Consider the following 16,372-nt stretch of genomic DNA (forward strand, 5'->3'; position numbering starts at 1 on the left):
GAATGTGAGACCACATGCAGTCCTTGATAATCGTGTCAAGATGTTGGTCTTTATCCTGAAAGTGATGGGAAGCCACTGAAAGGCCTAGGCAGGTAAATGATATAATCACATCAGCATTTTGTAAAGATCAATCTGGTTTCAGGGCAGAGGAGGAGACTGTCGAGGACCAGAATAATTCATTATAGGGAGGTCAGTTAGATGGGAATATCATGGTAAAGTGCAACAGAGTGGTGGCAGTGGGCTGGAACACAGGGGAATGGATTAAAGAGCTATTTGGTGGTTAACACTGACAGTGGTTGGGATGGGTTGGAAGCAGGAGAGCAGGGTGAGCAGAGAGGGTGGGAGGAACTGAAATGAACTCCCCGGTTTCTGGTTTACACAATTGGATCGGTGACAGAGACCTTCTCTCAGATGGGGAAGATGGGAAGAAGACCGGGTTCGGGGAAGGCAGGAGTTTAGTTGTGGGTGTGTTGAGGTTCAGTTCCCTCTGGGACACCTAGGTACAGCTGTCAGGCAGGCAGCTGCACCTGCACGGATTTGGAGTGGAGGGTAAGGATGAGGCTGAGCTCCCTGAGAGAGCAGGGAGCAGGTACAGAGAGGAGAGCGAGCAGGGCCGGGGGGAGGGGGGGGGGTGCGGGGCGCCTTGAACACCTCTGTCTGGTGTATCTGTCTGTGTTCTTTCCCTCTTCCATAGGTGACAAATAAGTCTTACGACTGGTAAGTAACAGAAGAGGGACTGAAGTGGAGTCTGACTTCCAACCTGTGCCTTCCCCAGTAAGTTCTCAAAAAAGTGCAAGATGTAGCCTTGCTTTTGGTCTTTTTCCAATTTTATGTAAAATCAGCCTGAGGAAATCAAAATGTGCTAAGAAAGAGGCGACACGGAAGAAGAGATTTCCATACCCTCCTGTGTCTGGATGCCCAGTTAACAAGGTTGTTGTTTTTTTGTTTGTTTGTTTTGCTTTGTTTTGTTTTGTTTGTTTTTTTCACCACTTAGGAAAAATAAAAAGCCAGGATTTCTCGAACAGGTTTCAAAGTTTGCTTCAAATTTACCTTCAGAAGCACATTGGAAAGATGTTCTCCTTTTTAAGTGAATCCTTTGGTGTAAAGAGTAAGAAAAATCTATCCCAGCTTTGGGCACACATTTCGGTGGCTAGGCTTCACTGAGATGCTTCCTCCCTGAACTTTAACATCTGTCTCTTGTCAACATGTAAGAAATGGAGAGAACTGGAGCCAGAAGCAGCCAGCTTAGCTAGGACCCAACATAAACCTGTAGTAATCCTACTTCTTCCTCTACTTCCTCATCTCAGGCCACAGCTGTATACTTGGAGTGAGGAATTTCATGTATTATTTAGAGATTTCGTGTGTTACCCAGAAATTTCATGTCTAGGATTCCATTGACCTTTTCTCAGTGAAGCAAAGCAAACTCACAACTGTCCTTTGGACATCTCATGAGGAAGTCTATGATAACTCCTGATTTATGAGGTTGGCTGCCAGTGAATCCCTAGGATGGGATGGTGGAATGTGAGAGACCAGCCCTAGAACCCAGTGAACAGGTGTTTAGAGTGATGGACTAAAGATAAGAAGCACAATGATATGAGGCACTGAGATAAGTCAGAAGCCCACCTGGGTTTTTAGACAGTTTTTAACCTTCATAAGAATGTTCCCACATTTATTTGATCTTTCACTGTGCTTTACCAACAGCAAGTACCTGCATATCCATACTTTAGTGTAGTTCTGACCCGAGGTCCAGGACATCTTGCCTAAACTCACAGTTATCTTCTGAAGGAGCAGTGTATTTCTTCGACAAGCAGGTAAATCCAGTGTTCATATATGCTGTTAACATAAGGGGAAGCTGGGTGAAAGGTAGACAGAAACTCTATGTACCACTTTTGTGACTTTTCCGTATGTCTAAAATTATTCCAAAATAAAAAGTTTTTTTTTTAAGATGGCATTCCACTATATTCTGGTTTCTATCATTTCCGATGAAAGGAGAATGATAATTCACATCATTTTTCTTCTGTTATGTCACTTTTATGATACCTCATTTCTCTGGCTGTTTTCAATATTTTCTCTTTATTTTTGGTGTTAGGAATTTGCCTTTGATGCACCTCGGCATAACCTTTTTGTATTTAACCTTGGTGTCCCTCTTCTTTCTGGGACTGCGCTTATATAGATTTCACAGTGAGATTTCTTTCTTTTAACTTACTGCAAAAATATTTTCCTTCATTGACAATATTTATAATGGCCATTTATCTTTAAATCTTTGTATGCTAACTCCAAGGATTGATCCTAAATTTCTCTGGGTTTTATTCTGTTTTCTCTCTTTTAAGACTGGGGAACATTTCTTGGTTCTTCACATGTCCAGTAATTTTGAATTGAATTAACCTTGTTAGTGCTATATTGTAGGGATATTGGATTCATTTTTTGTCCCTTCAAAGAATGTTGATGTTTTGTTTTAGTGGTCAGTGAAATTGAGTGGACTTAAACTGTGAACTCTGTCTCTTGGACTCAAATCTCACATCTGAGGCACTGCTTTCTCTGTGGTGCTTGGAGTGCATCCCTGACATGCATGGTTCATAGACCAACCATAAACTTGGGCAGAGTTTATACACAGAATTTGGGGCTCCTATGCTCTCCTTTCTCACTCTCCAGTCATTGTGGATCTGTGTCCTCTGATTCTTTGGGACAGAAAGACAGAAGGACAGATCTTGTATCAGAGTTTTGTCATCTCATACACACTAACTTCAGTCTGCCATCAGGCTAAAAGTTATTTAAATGGGGATTTCCTCTTTATTTGCCCCTTCTTGAAGGTTTTACCTCCCCTCAGACTTTGCCTTGCCCCCTCCTAGAAGATTGTAGTTATTTTCTGTGGGATGGTGGGATCCAGTAGGAGCCTAATCAGGCATGCTCTTGGTTGCTGCTTCCTGATTGATTCTTGTCTCTCTAAGCCAGTGCCACTTACTACTTAGCAAATGCATCAAAGAGAAGCAACTCAGACTCTTGGGCTGATTTCTCTGCACTTCCCTTTGCAACAACATCTTCAAGCCCTTGCTTACTCAGTACCCTTGAACTTCAACTGTCATTTCTCAAGCACCATAACACAGCTGAAAACTGCTCAACCTCTCTCTCTTCACAGGTGCCTTTTCTCTTACCCTCAGTCCCTCTTCCCAGACCACTCAGAAATTGGCAAATGCCCCAGTTAAAATTAGCACAGATTGTTCAGCTTACCTTGATGAGTTTCCCTTCTCTCCTGGCCATCCTGTCCTGGCTGCTTTAGTAGCCACCCGCCCCCCCCCAAGTCTCAAACATGGAATTTTGTTTTGTTATTATTCATGTTTTCTAGTTACTCACAACAGTAGGTTTGGTCTTCCATGTGCTAGCTTGCCAGGAATGGAAATGGAACATGAGCATCCAAGTTTTTAAAATTAACCTACATGATTCACGTAAGCGTATGGCAACAAGAAGGCAATTTGGGTAAAATATTTATATAAGGCAAAAGTAGTTGTAAAAGTCAGAGTTTTAAAGGTGTAATTCAAGTCAGTGAACTCCATGAAGCATAGTGGATAAGAGCATTTGCTTTGCAGTAGCCAGATCTTCACTCAAATCCTACTCTGCTGGCTCCTAGACAAATAACTGGGCAAATTACTTAAGTTCAGGTTTTTCACCTATAAAAGGCAGATAATAGTTCTTACCTCCTCCTAACTAATAGTAGTACCTTAATAGTAATTATGAGAGAACGAAATGAATTACTATTTATAAAACCCTTAGTATAAATATCCATGAGGTATAGATACACTATATATATCCATACACACACACACACACACACACACACACACACACACACACAAGAATACATAGATACTTAGATAGATAGAGGATAGATAGATAGATAGATAGAACAGTAATGCATACAATACAAAATTGTATGGATGAAAAAGAAGAGAATGCAAAAGCCACAGTATATTATGTATGTATTAGTTTCCTATTGCTGTTATAATGCATTACCACAAACTCAATGGCTTAAAAAAATGCAAATTTATTATCTTACAGTTCTGCAAGTCAGAAGTCCAAAATAGGTTGACAGAACTGTGTTCCTTCCAAAAGCTCTGGGAGAAAACCCCTGCTTTGCCTTTTTTAGATTCTGGAGGCTACCTGTATTCTCTGACATGGGGTCCCACACCCACTTCTGGATGTTGGCCTCCACTTCTGTTGTTGCAGCTCCTTCTCTGACTCTGACACACTTTCTTCCCTCTTCTAAGGGCCTGTGTGATTACACTGGACCCACCCATATACTCCAGGATAATCTTCCTTTTTTTTTTTTAGAAGAGAATGTTTCTTTTAATTTTTTTTAATGTTTATTTATTTTTGAGAGAGACAGAGACAGAATGCGAGTGGGTTGGGGCAGAGAGAGAGGGAGACACAGAATCTGAAGCAGGCTCCAGGCTCCAAGCTATCAGCACAGAGCCTGACGCGGGGCTTGAACTCATGAGCTGTGAGATCATGACCTGAGCTGAAGTCGGATGCTCAACCGACGGAACCACCCAGGCGCCCCACCAGGATAATCTTCTCATCTCGAGATCCTTAATTTAAGGACATCTGCAAAATTCCTATTATCATGTAAGGAAACATACTCACAAATTTTGGGGACTAGCATGTGGAAATTTGGGGAGGGGAACATTATTCCATAATATACTACAATGTACCACTGCTATGAATTTAATGCCATTCTTCTTACAACTGAGCTAAGAGTAATCAGATACACTGGCTTTTAGATGACTTTGAGCATCTACTTAAGTTTCATCTTTATCATTGTTAATATGGTCTAAAATCCTTTAAAAATGGCTTTTTAAACTTCGAGGTAGCTACACATCAGATTCTGAATTGCAAGAGGCAATCATGTCTTAGAGCCATCATTTCAGATATCATTCCTATCAGTTACCCAGGCTTTGCTCTTGACTGAATGGTTTCGGAAGAATTCCTATTGTCCTGCAAGTGTTGGAGAGATGATAAAATAAGAATCATTTGGCCATTACCTCCCTACTTTTTCTAAAAGTGCTGGATAGCTCATTTTTTTCCAGGTAATTTTTTTTTCTCGGACAGACATCTTGGGGTCAAGCAATCAACCACTCTGGTAATTATGCTATTATCTTTTCCTTGCTAGTCTATCCCCCTTTCTATGCTACCCTCTTCCTTCTATACATGCATCCTCTTCCCCAGGGGTCCCATTAGCCCTTTGCCCACTTGAAACACCATTGTAACAGCTATCTTCCTTTACCATCATTATCCAAGGACTTATAGCCTCTTCCTTTATAATATAAGTGCACTGGACAGGTAAACTAACCGTTGTAACCATCTGTCACAAAATCGGAGTGGATTAATTCAATAAATGCTATATCTCCCTCATATCACATTCCAATGCAGGTTGGTAGGATGTATGGGGGAGTCCTATGTTTTACACAGTTATTCAGGCACCCAGGCTCCTTCCACCTTGAGGACTTATGCTCCTCTGACTCTGTGGAGATAATAGTTGGAGAAAGAGAGAGAAGGTTCACACATGGGAGGGTTTCATGGACCAGTTCTAGAAGTGGCATATGTCACTTCTGCCCCACATCTGACTAGTCAGACTCTAGTCATTTGGCCACACATAATTAATTGCAAGAGAGTCTGGGAAAAGAGTCCCCAGGAGGGAAAGAAAAATATTTGGTGAACAAGTAGCCAGTTTATACAACAACAAATATTATACTATGTTGTATAGTAGAATATATGAGAGAGGATATCATATAATGATATCAGTGATATAAAAATTGTATATCATCTATATTCCTGGCTAGATTTTGATATCTTTTAGGATAAAGAGTTTATATCACTTTTTCTGCAGCAGTATCTAACACAGTAGTTGCCCAATAAATGTTTGATGAATGAATCATAGTGTATTGAAGCTAAGAGTCCATGGAGATTTTCTAATCTAAACCCTTCATTTTAAATGTGACGAATCAGAAATCTAGAGATGCTAAGCACTTTGCCCATGTTCACTGGCAGGGCCGGGACCCATTTATCTCACATCCCGGATCAAATGAGACAATCTTTTAAACCAACTTATCTTGTTTCCCAGACCAAATGAGACTCTCTTTTTAACCGACTTATCAGAACTTACACATCTAAACAAGTATTATTTGCCCCTAAGAACTCTCCTTGGGAGTTTTTATACCAGTCAAATACTATTGCCATTTGAAAAATTTATGGAGCTTCTTCGTAGGAATTACTTTCATAGCCTATGACATTTTCTTTAGAATTCCATTAATAGTAGCCGATAAATATTCATCCTTTAAGGATACATTTTATTTTGAGAAACCCAAGTTGTTTGGAGCCCATTTTTAAATTTTTTTTTTCAATGTTTATTTATTTTTGGGACAGAGAGAGACAGAGCATGAACGAGGGAGGGGCAGAGAGAGAGGGAGACACAGAATCGGACGCAGGCTCCAGGGTCTGAGCCATCAGCCCAGAGCCCGACGCGGGGCTTGAACTCACGGACCGCGAGATCGTGACCTGGCTGAAGTCGGACGCTTAACCGACTGCGCCACCCAGGCGCCCCATGGAGCCCATTTTTATAGATAAAGGTAAGTAGAGGTGATCTGGTCATGTGATACTGGAAAATAAATACAGGTCTTGACCCCAAAAATGGTAAAAGACTGTGTGCCATTTTGTGACAGGCTCTCCTGTATGGTTTGCCAATGAGCTTGGAGAGAACTGCAGAAGAGGAGATGTGTGGGCATTTGGAGCAATGGCATCATTGTTGAAAGAAGTGCATGGAGTCCTAAGGCGATGAGTGTGAACAGAACAGTGGCCTGAAATGTACATTCTAATTTGTGTGACACGCCCCCCCCCCCATGTCAGAAATACCTGTGTTGCCAAATGCCCATGTTAACTCTTCTAGCACCTTCAATATTCTACTAGGAAACTTAGATAATTTTTAGGTCCATCCTAGATCCTTATTCAGAAATCTGCCACAAGATGTGAGGAGAAAGGATTGATAGAAGAATGGGGATGGGCACCTGGGTGGCTCAGTCTTTTAGGCATCTGACTCTTGATTTTTGGCTCAGGTCATGATCTAGTGGTTCATGGGTTTGAGTCCTATGTCAGGCTCAGCACTGGTGGTGCAGACCCTGCTTGAGATTCTCTCTCTCTCTCTCTCTCTCTCTCTCAAAGTAAATAAATAAACTTAAAAAAAAAGAATGGGGGGGGCGCCTGGGTGGCTCAGTCGGTTAAGCGTCTGACTTCAGCTCAGGTCACGATCTCACGGTCCGTGAGTTCGAGCCCCGCGTCGGGCTCTGGGCTGATGGCTCAGAGCCTGGAGCCTGGTTCTGATTCTGTGTCTCCCTCTCTCTCTCTGCCCCTCCCCCATTCATGCTCTGTCTCTCTCTGTCTCAAAAATAAAATAAACGTTAAAAAAAAAAGAATGGGGGAAATGATTTCTAGATAAAACAGAAGTGGTAACCTGATCCACTCTTGTCATGGGAAATACTCAGAAAAATATAAAAACAAAAGACTGCGAAATGCTAGGAAGTTGACTATGCACTCCAGTCAACCCTCCAGTTCAGGAGCTGAGAGGATTCTAAAAGCAGTCACATGCCCAGGGAAGATGTAAGAAGGAAACTGTTGCCCTCTCCATCAATGAGCCCCAGATCAGAAAGAACTTTCCTCCTTAGGGATGATAAACAAACAACCAAGAAGTAACAGGGACCTTCGAGGTGAGTTTGCAACACAAAATAGAGCCCTGCTCCAGTGAAAAGCGTCCAGGGCTCTGCCTCAATTACACTACGTTAAGCTGGGGAAGAAGGAAGTCAGAGTTCAAGAAGCGTTGCTTTTGTTTTGTGCACTATATAAAAATGTTAGCATCAGTCTTATTCCTTTGCACTCACACCTGCCTTGTTTTGAGTAGCTTCCCAGCATTTCCCTGAATGATCCAATTTAAAGACTTTTTCAGTTGCATAATTACACTCTTTTGGTAAATACCGTTTTGGTAAATTTTGAGCAAGGGCCTGCGTGGAAGGAACAGAACTGTTGGGCGCGTATTTCCGGGACAAGTGATGTTACAGTAAAGGGGATCTTTTCTAAAGTAAACATTCATTTTGGGAAATAGAAACATGCGAACAGGTGGCCGTGACATAATTATCCAACAATTCAACAAAGACCCCAACCTAGAAAGTCTTCCGCTGGCCTCCTCCGCCCACACAACCACACATAACAAGAAAGCACCATGGTTCCATGTCCCGGCCACCGTTTCCTCAGGCTGAGCTCTAATGTCTCTTGGAAGTGGCACTGACAAGAAAAGGGAGGCATGGGCATACGCCGATGGACAGCCTGTCCAACCACAACCCCATGGCCCGACCTGTCCTTCTGCCTCACCCCAACAGCTGATCCTCTTGAAACATGTTTCCCCTTAGACCTTTAGATCATACTTAGCTGAGGAAGTTCTGAGCCCGGCTGCACACTCCTGAAAGGGCAGTAAGTCACAGACACCACGACTGGGGCTTTCACTTTTCACCTCCCCCGCAATCACCTCCAGATTAAATGGTCCTCAGCGAACAGTCAAAAGCTGACTCCTCTATCTGCTGGTCCTGCGGCTCCACCTGGGATGAGGGGCCCAGCTGTGCTCTTTTCTGCCTCTCACATCTTCAGAAGTAATAAAGCCTCAGCAGTTGGAAGTTAGCTGTCAATTTTGCTGATGAGGCAGCAGGAAAATGAGAAACCATTTCCCAGCCGATAGCTGTGTTGGACCCAACAAATGCTAACTGGAGCAAAAAGTTGTGGCTGCACACTTAAGTTAGCAGCCAGGACCAAGGCTTGAGGAGCCAGCACATTGACTGAGAAAGGGGCATTTGAAAATAGTCATTATGTTGCCCCGAACTCCTACTTTAAAGGAGGCTTCTCTGATAATTGAGGGTTGTTTAAAATCTGATCTCCTCTGTTAAAACAAAACAAACAACTTAGAAATGCATCAAGCAGATTCCCTAGGGACCAATATAACCCAGAAAATGTAATAATGCAAAGCCTAGGCAGCTGAGTTTTTATTTGTGCCTAGCTTCAGAAAGCCAAACCCCTAAGGGTTCTGAACCCAAGGTTCATTTATTCTTAATAAGCTCAGTTCCAGGGGCGCTGTCAGCCTCCAGCTAATGACACCACCACCAGCAGCTGGGGTAGCTGGATTCCAAAGAAGAAGGAGAATCTAATTGAGATAAGAAATATAAGCATGACTCATGTCAGCATTCGTTAATGTCCAGACCCCACATCTTCTGTTTTTAACAGCTCATTCAGCAGGAATTCTCCAGCTCCCTAAGAGAGAGCACTTCTCGGTGCTAATCGAGATGGCACTGGAGACAGAGGCAGTAATGGGCCCCTCAGTCCCCCGTCCACAGATCTAGTCCCATAGCTGCTTGGAAAAGCTGGTCACCAAATACAGAGGGGGTCTGTCCAGTGTTACACTCCAAACTGGCTGTCTCCTGGTCACGAGAGTCTTCAACCTAGATGATACGTCATGAACTTACATTTCATTCCCTTCCCAGGGATGTGTTTCCTTCCTAATGTATCCAATGCTGCTAGAGACTTGTGGAATGAAGGATCTGGGGGCACAACTTAGGTGTTACTCTAGTCAGCTTGGTCTTGGAAAGCAACTGTCCCAACACAGGCCTTACTCAGATCACCTTCCCTGGGCTGCCAGACTCAGTAACTCAAGTGATCCTCCCTATCCTCTTGGTCAGCCCGATCGGTAACAAAAGCAAGGCATTTCCAAAATTGTGTGAGCAAAGGAACAAAGAGAAGTTAACTGGCCCACAAGGGAATTGTTCTAGATTGGCCTGGGTTGTGTTTCCCTAACAGAACATGAAGAAGGGTTTCCTATCTGAGGATATGCTAAAACAGACAGAGGGATATTCTTGGTAGAAATACCAGGATAGAAATGCTAAATCTAGGAGGCTTCTCTGATTTCTGTTCCCACCTGTGTTCAGTCTAGTCCAAGTTCAGAGCTATATGCTCCAGGAAGACCTGGAGTTCTGCTTTTCATTGATCTTGGGATTTTGTAGCTTGACTCACAGATTCAAATCTCTTATTTGGACATCTCCTTGGGTCTGGATCTGCAGAACAACTGCCTATCCAACATGTCCACTTAAACATTTCAAATGATCATCGAATTTAACCCAGCCTCAGTGAAATTTGTGATATTTTCTCCAAACCAGGCTCTCTTCCTATGACATCTCCATGGGTATCCCCATCAGCCTCAGAGTAAATTTAGACAGAAATGAGCACTTGTCTTTGGCATATTCCTCTCCATCACCAGCCTTCATATCCAATTGATCATGGAGTCCTGTCTAGTTATTTCCCAAATGACTGTCAAATATGCCCCCCTCTCCATCTCTCCAGCCACTCTCTCTCTAGCCCAAGAATCTCTCTCTCCCAGCCTTCTGCCAATGACTCCTCTTCGGTCTTCCTACTTCCACCCTTGCCCCTCTGCATGCAATTCTCCACACAGTATCCAGAATGACCTCATCATAAGACAAATCTGATACGACATTACCATATTTATATCATCCACTTGCTTCCCATGGTTCTCAGGACAAAAGTTAAAATCCCTAGCATGGCTTGTAAGACTTTCCATAGCCTGGCTCCTACCTCCCTTTCCAGCACCTCTTTCTGCTCTCTAAGCACATCAGCTTTTCTTCAGTTCCTCACGGGTGCCTTAAGTACCCTACCGCAAGAACTTTACACTTAGAGCTCACTCTCCCTGAAGTGCTCTTCTCCTTCTGCTTCATGGCCACTTCTTGAGGGACTCCTCTCTGACCTCCTGACCAGGGCAGTTCTCCTGTTACATGCTGTCATGAGTCTCATGTACCTTCCTTTCAAAGCCTTACCACAGTTATTGTTGTTGTTTTTGCTTGTACGATTTTTTTTCTTTTAAATACAATTTATTGTCAAATTGGTTTCCATACAACACGCGGTGCTCATCCCACCAAGTGCCCTCTTCCATGCCCATCACCCACCTTCCCCTCTCCCCCACACCATCAATCCTCAGTTTGTTCCAAGTCCTTAAGAGTCTCTTGTGGTTTGTTTGTATGATTAGTTGATTAATGGCTCTCTCTTCCAGCTTGCTGTAAGCTCTGTGAAGTCCATTTCTGCTCATTAGGTGTCTCCTATACAATGATGCATAGTTGTTATTCAAAAATCATTGAAGAAATTTATTAAATTAAGTGCCAGGAGGCAATAAAATAATGTCTAAAGAATCTTGAAGGAAAAATGTTATGATTTTTTCCTTGCTTTAAGTTTTAATTTTACTTGCTTTAAAAAATTAAAATCTTACAGTTAACACTAACAGGGTCTTTGACCACTAACCACACACACACACACACACACACACACACACAGTCAAAATACCCATTCCTTACTTAGCAGAGATTTTAAACGTGGATAGGTTGTCATTCACTAGGGAAGACAAAACATTTCCAGATATACAAGCACTAAAAATATTATCACTCATATATCCTCGAAAAAAAGCTTTTAGAAAATTATTTTACCCAAGGAAAAATAAAAATTATGACAACAAAAGATTCATGGGTCATCTCTACATAGTTTAGACTGAGAGTTGTACTGTATGTTTTCAGATAAGGTCTGTGGTCAGAGGCAAGCTTTCCTTACAATGTTTCAAATTATTTTTAAAAAACAATGTTTCAAATTATTTTTCTCTTTTTGTTTCCATACCTTCCAGTATGCCAGGAAACTGGGTCTTGAGCCATATCTCTCATTCCCCAGTGATTGCTAATTCTGTTTGATAACATCAGAAAACAATAATAATGCTGTTCTAGTCCTTGCTAATTATGATCAAACTCCATGTGGATAGGATGCTGTCCCAGGAGAATTGCTAGAAAAAAATATCTTTTTTCATTTCTCCACAAAAGCATAGCTGTAGGAAGAACATATTGTTCATTTTATTGCCAAGGAAATTGAGATAAGATTAGCTACTTTAAAACTCATACAGTTTTTTTTAAGTGGTAAAGAATAACAAGCCAGATGCTCTATGTTATTGCACTTTCTTTTTTATCATTTTCATCCAGTATCTACAAAGGTATCTATGTTATTGGTGCTTAAGAGTAGATATACAAATGAACTATGTTGTAAAATACATATAAAAATAAATACACCAAAATGTTAACAACCGTTATATCTGAATTTAATTATTCATTTAAGTAAATATTCCTTGAGGCCATACTGTATGACAGGTACACAGGATGGAACAATAGACAAAACAAAGATTTGTCAAATTTTATGTATCTTATCTATAATTTTTACTTTATAATAACTTATACTTTCTACAAGTTTGAACATTTATCATACTTTTAGGTTCATTACCATTAAGCTATATGTAATATTCCTTTGTAATATTCTTAAACCTGTCTTCTTCAGTTTTGTTCTTGTTTCATTCTTGATATTATTACTTTGTGGCTTCTGCCTTTTTTTCCCTTAAGTATTCCTGCCAGAGATTTGTCAAGTTTTTAAAGCTTTTCAAAGAAAAACTTTCAGTTTTGTTGATCACGCTAGTGTAACTCTTTTTCCTAGATCAGTAATTTGTCTTTTGTTGATAATTTTCTTTCTTCTGTGTTTTAAGAAGTTTATTCTATTCTTTTTAACTTCATAATTTTGATGCTAAGCTTATTTATTTCCAGGCTTCTCTTCTAATATGAGCATAATCAGCTATACATCTCCCTGTAAGTACCACATATATTTGACTATAAATTTCCCTCTGAGAACCGCTAACTAGCACACATTTTAATATGTAGTCATTCTTTGTTGTTCAGTTCTAAATGCAAAAGAATCCTGTAAGTAATACCTACAATCTGTACGATGCTAGCAGTTTGCAACGGCTACAACCTGTCACAGTCTATACCTGATCTAAATTTTCCCATAATTCCCAAACAAGAGGCCATGGAGTACTAATTAGCATTGAGAGCATTATGAATAAGTACTAATCTGAGCATAAACTCTGTCTTTAAGGTCTGAATTCAAAGACTGGCCAAACAGGCCAAGACCACATAGTAGTTTTTTCCTCATGAGGGTGTCAATCCATTAACTTGGTAAACAACCTGATCTTATTTTCTCTCATCCTGAATTAAAATTCTTCCCCAAGTATCCTTGGGAAGTCATTTTCCTGACTGTAGATCATGTAAACATCTATACATCTGTTTACGTGTGCAAGTCCTTAATAACAATTTAGCTAGTACTCAATTCAGTTCCTGCTTTTTGCTTGTTTTTTCAATATTGTTCAATTCCCGTTACTTCTGACATATGGATTATTTAGAAGTAAGTGTCAAAGGTGACAAATGTGGTTTTAAGTTATTTATTTATTTATTTATTGGTTTCTAATTTCTAGAATGCTAATTTCTAGAATTAGCATTTCTAGAATGCTAATTTGTTAGCAATGCAGTCATTGAATATGATCTGAGTAATACCAAGTCTTTAAAACGTGTAAAGACTTGCTTAATCACCTAGAATAAATTTTTATAAATGTTCATGAAAACTGAATAGAAATGTATCTTTCCAAGCTGTTGGATGAAGAGCTCTATATGCCCATTAAAACAGTCTTGTTATTTGTATTGTTCAAAGCCTCTATGTTCATATTGATTTCTTCTTTTATCTGTTTGATCTAGCAATTATTGAGAAGTGTGTATTAAAATCTCCCACTTTGATTGTAGATTTGTTTATTCCTCCTTGGAGTTTCAGCAATTAAAAACTATGTAATTAGGTGCATCCAAGATTAAAACTGTTGTATCTTCCTGGTGAATTGAAACTTTAGTATTTAGACAGCTTCTTTATCTCTAGTAAAGCATTTTGCCTTAAAGTCTATTTGTCTGACAATAATAGCATAATAATATAATATATCATATATAATAATAATAATAATAATAATAATATAATGCTGGTTTTCTTTTGGTGACTATTTGTCTGCATATATTTTTTCTCATGCCTTTACTCTCAACCCTTGTATGTTCTTTTTTTTTTTTAAGTTTATTTATTTCTTTTGAGGGAGACAGAGAGCATAAACTGGGGGGGGGGGGTGGTGGGTAGAAAGAGAAGGAGAGAGAGAATCCCAAGCAGGCTCCATGCTGTCAGTGCAGAGCCCAAAGTGGAGACACTGGTATGCTCTTCTGTTTTGGTGCATTTCATAAAAAGTCATTGGATGGATATTTTTAATTCAGTGTGAAAAGCTTTGTCTTTTAACCAAGGAGTTGAACTTTTTTTGTTTATGAGTACCAAAAAATTTAGATTCATTTCCAACATCTTATTTTGTGCTTTCTATTCATTCTTCTTATTCTAGTCTTCTTCTCTTTGATTGAATTTTACCACATTTCCATTTCATTTTTCCCCTCTACTAGTTTGTAAATTGTACCTTTTATTCTATTCCTTTAGCGCTCACACTGGACAGATTAATTAAATATGTGTTTTAACATAAAATCTAAAATTAGTTTATTTTGAATCCTTTTTCTTAACAATACTCAAATATTAAAACATTAATTCCTCCCTCCTACCCTCCCTCCCTCTCTCATATGCACTCATCATGAATTAATGAATTGTATGCAATTCTTACATAGAATTCGAGTTTTCTTTTGATATTTCAGCTTCTCAAATTAGAAATTATTGTTGGGGCGCCTGGGTGGCTCAGTCGGTTAAGCATCCAACTTCAGCCCAGGTCATGATCTCACAGCTTGTGAGTTCAAGCCCCGAGTCAGGCTCTGTGCTGACAGCTCAGAGCCTGGAGCCTGCTTAGGATTCTCTTTCTCTCTCCCTCGCTCCCTCCCCGCTCACTCGTGTGTGCACTCTCTCTCACTCTCTCTCTCTCTCAAAATAAATAAACTTAAAGCAAAATTATTGTTGGGGTGCCTGGGTGGCTCACTTGGTTGAGCGTCCAACTTTAGCTCAGGTCATGATCTCACAGCTTGTGAGTTCAAGCCCCTCATCAGGCTCTGTGCTGACAGCTCAGAGCCTGGAGCCTGCTTCAGATTCTGTGTCTCCCTCTCTCTCTTTGCCCCTCCCCTACTTGCACTCTCTCTCTCTCAAAAATAAATAAACATTTAAAAATAATTTTAAAGAAATTATTGTCATGACTTTACAAATGTTTGCTTATATTTATAAATATAAATTACCATTTTATTTCCTCATCATTCCTTCTTGAATCTCAAACCTTCCTTCCAGAACAATTTTATTTTTATTTGAAGCACAATGTTTAGGAATTCTTTTAGTGAGAATCTGTGGGCAGTAAATCATTTCAGTTTCAGTTAGCCAGAAAATGACCTTATTTACCTTCTTTTTGGAAGATAGTTTCATTCAGTGTACAATATGAGATTGCTTATTATTTTCTCTTGGCTCTTCAAAGATTTTCCACTTCCGTCTGGATTCTACTGTTGCTCTTGAAAGTCAGTTGTGCCTTCTCTGTAGGCAATCTATCTCTTCTCTCACTGTTTTTAAGATCTTTTCTTTGACTATGGTGTTCTGCCCTATTATAACATCAGATGCACGTCAGTGCAGACACAGATATGTGTAAGTGTGGGTTTTCTTTTCATTATTATGCCTGTGATCCTCTGAGTGTAATGTCTCTAGGATTGATGCCCTCTATTAATTCTGAAATATTCTCAGCTTTTATACATTCTAATATTGTCTCTCCTCCATTCTTTCCTTTCTTTCTTTTTTTATTTGAGAGAGAGAGTGCAAGCAGAGGAGAAGGGAAGAAGGAGAAAGAGAAAGAATCTTAGCAGGCTCCACGCTCAGTATGGAACCCAAGGTGGGGCTTGATCCCATGACCCTGGGATCATGACCTGAGCCAAAATCAAGAGTCAGACACTCAGCCAGCTGAGCCACCCAGGCACCTGTCTCCTCCATGCTTTCAACTCTCTCCTTCTGAGACTCTGATTAGACTTATATTGGAACTTCTCTTTCTATTATCCATTTCCCTTAACTTCTCTTTTATATTTGCTATCTTCATGTCTCCCTGCAATGAATTCTAGAAAATTTATTTGGATCTTTCAGCTTACTAAACCTCAACTCAACTGTGTAAGTCTGATGTTTAACCAATACATTTATTTTCTAATTTTCATCATTATATTTGTCGGGCAAGTATTACCTTAAGGTCACTACAGATAAGGTCACTACAAGAAATGAAAACTACCAACCAATATCCCTGGTGAATATAGATGGAAAAATTCTAGCAAACAAAATCTATTAGGACATTAAAAAATCATGCAAGTGAGATTATTCATCAAGTGAGATTATTCATCCCTAAGATTTAAGGATGGTTCAAAATATGCAAATCAATAAATGTGATATAATCCAC

The sequence above is a fragment of the Prionailurus viverrinus genome, chromosome B3 (assembly GCF_022837055.1).
Source record: "Prionailurus viverrinus isolate Anna chromosome B3, UM_Priviv_1.0, whole genome shotgun sequence".
NCBI lineage: Eukaryota > Metazoa > Chordata > Mammalia > Carnivora > Felidae > Prionailurus > Prionailurus viverrinus.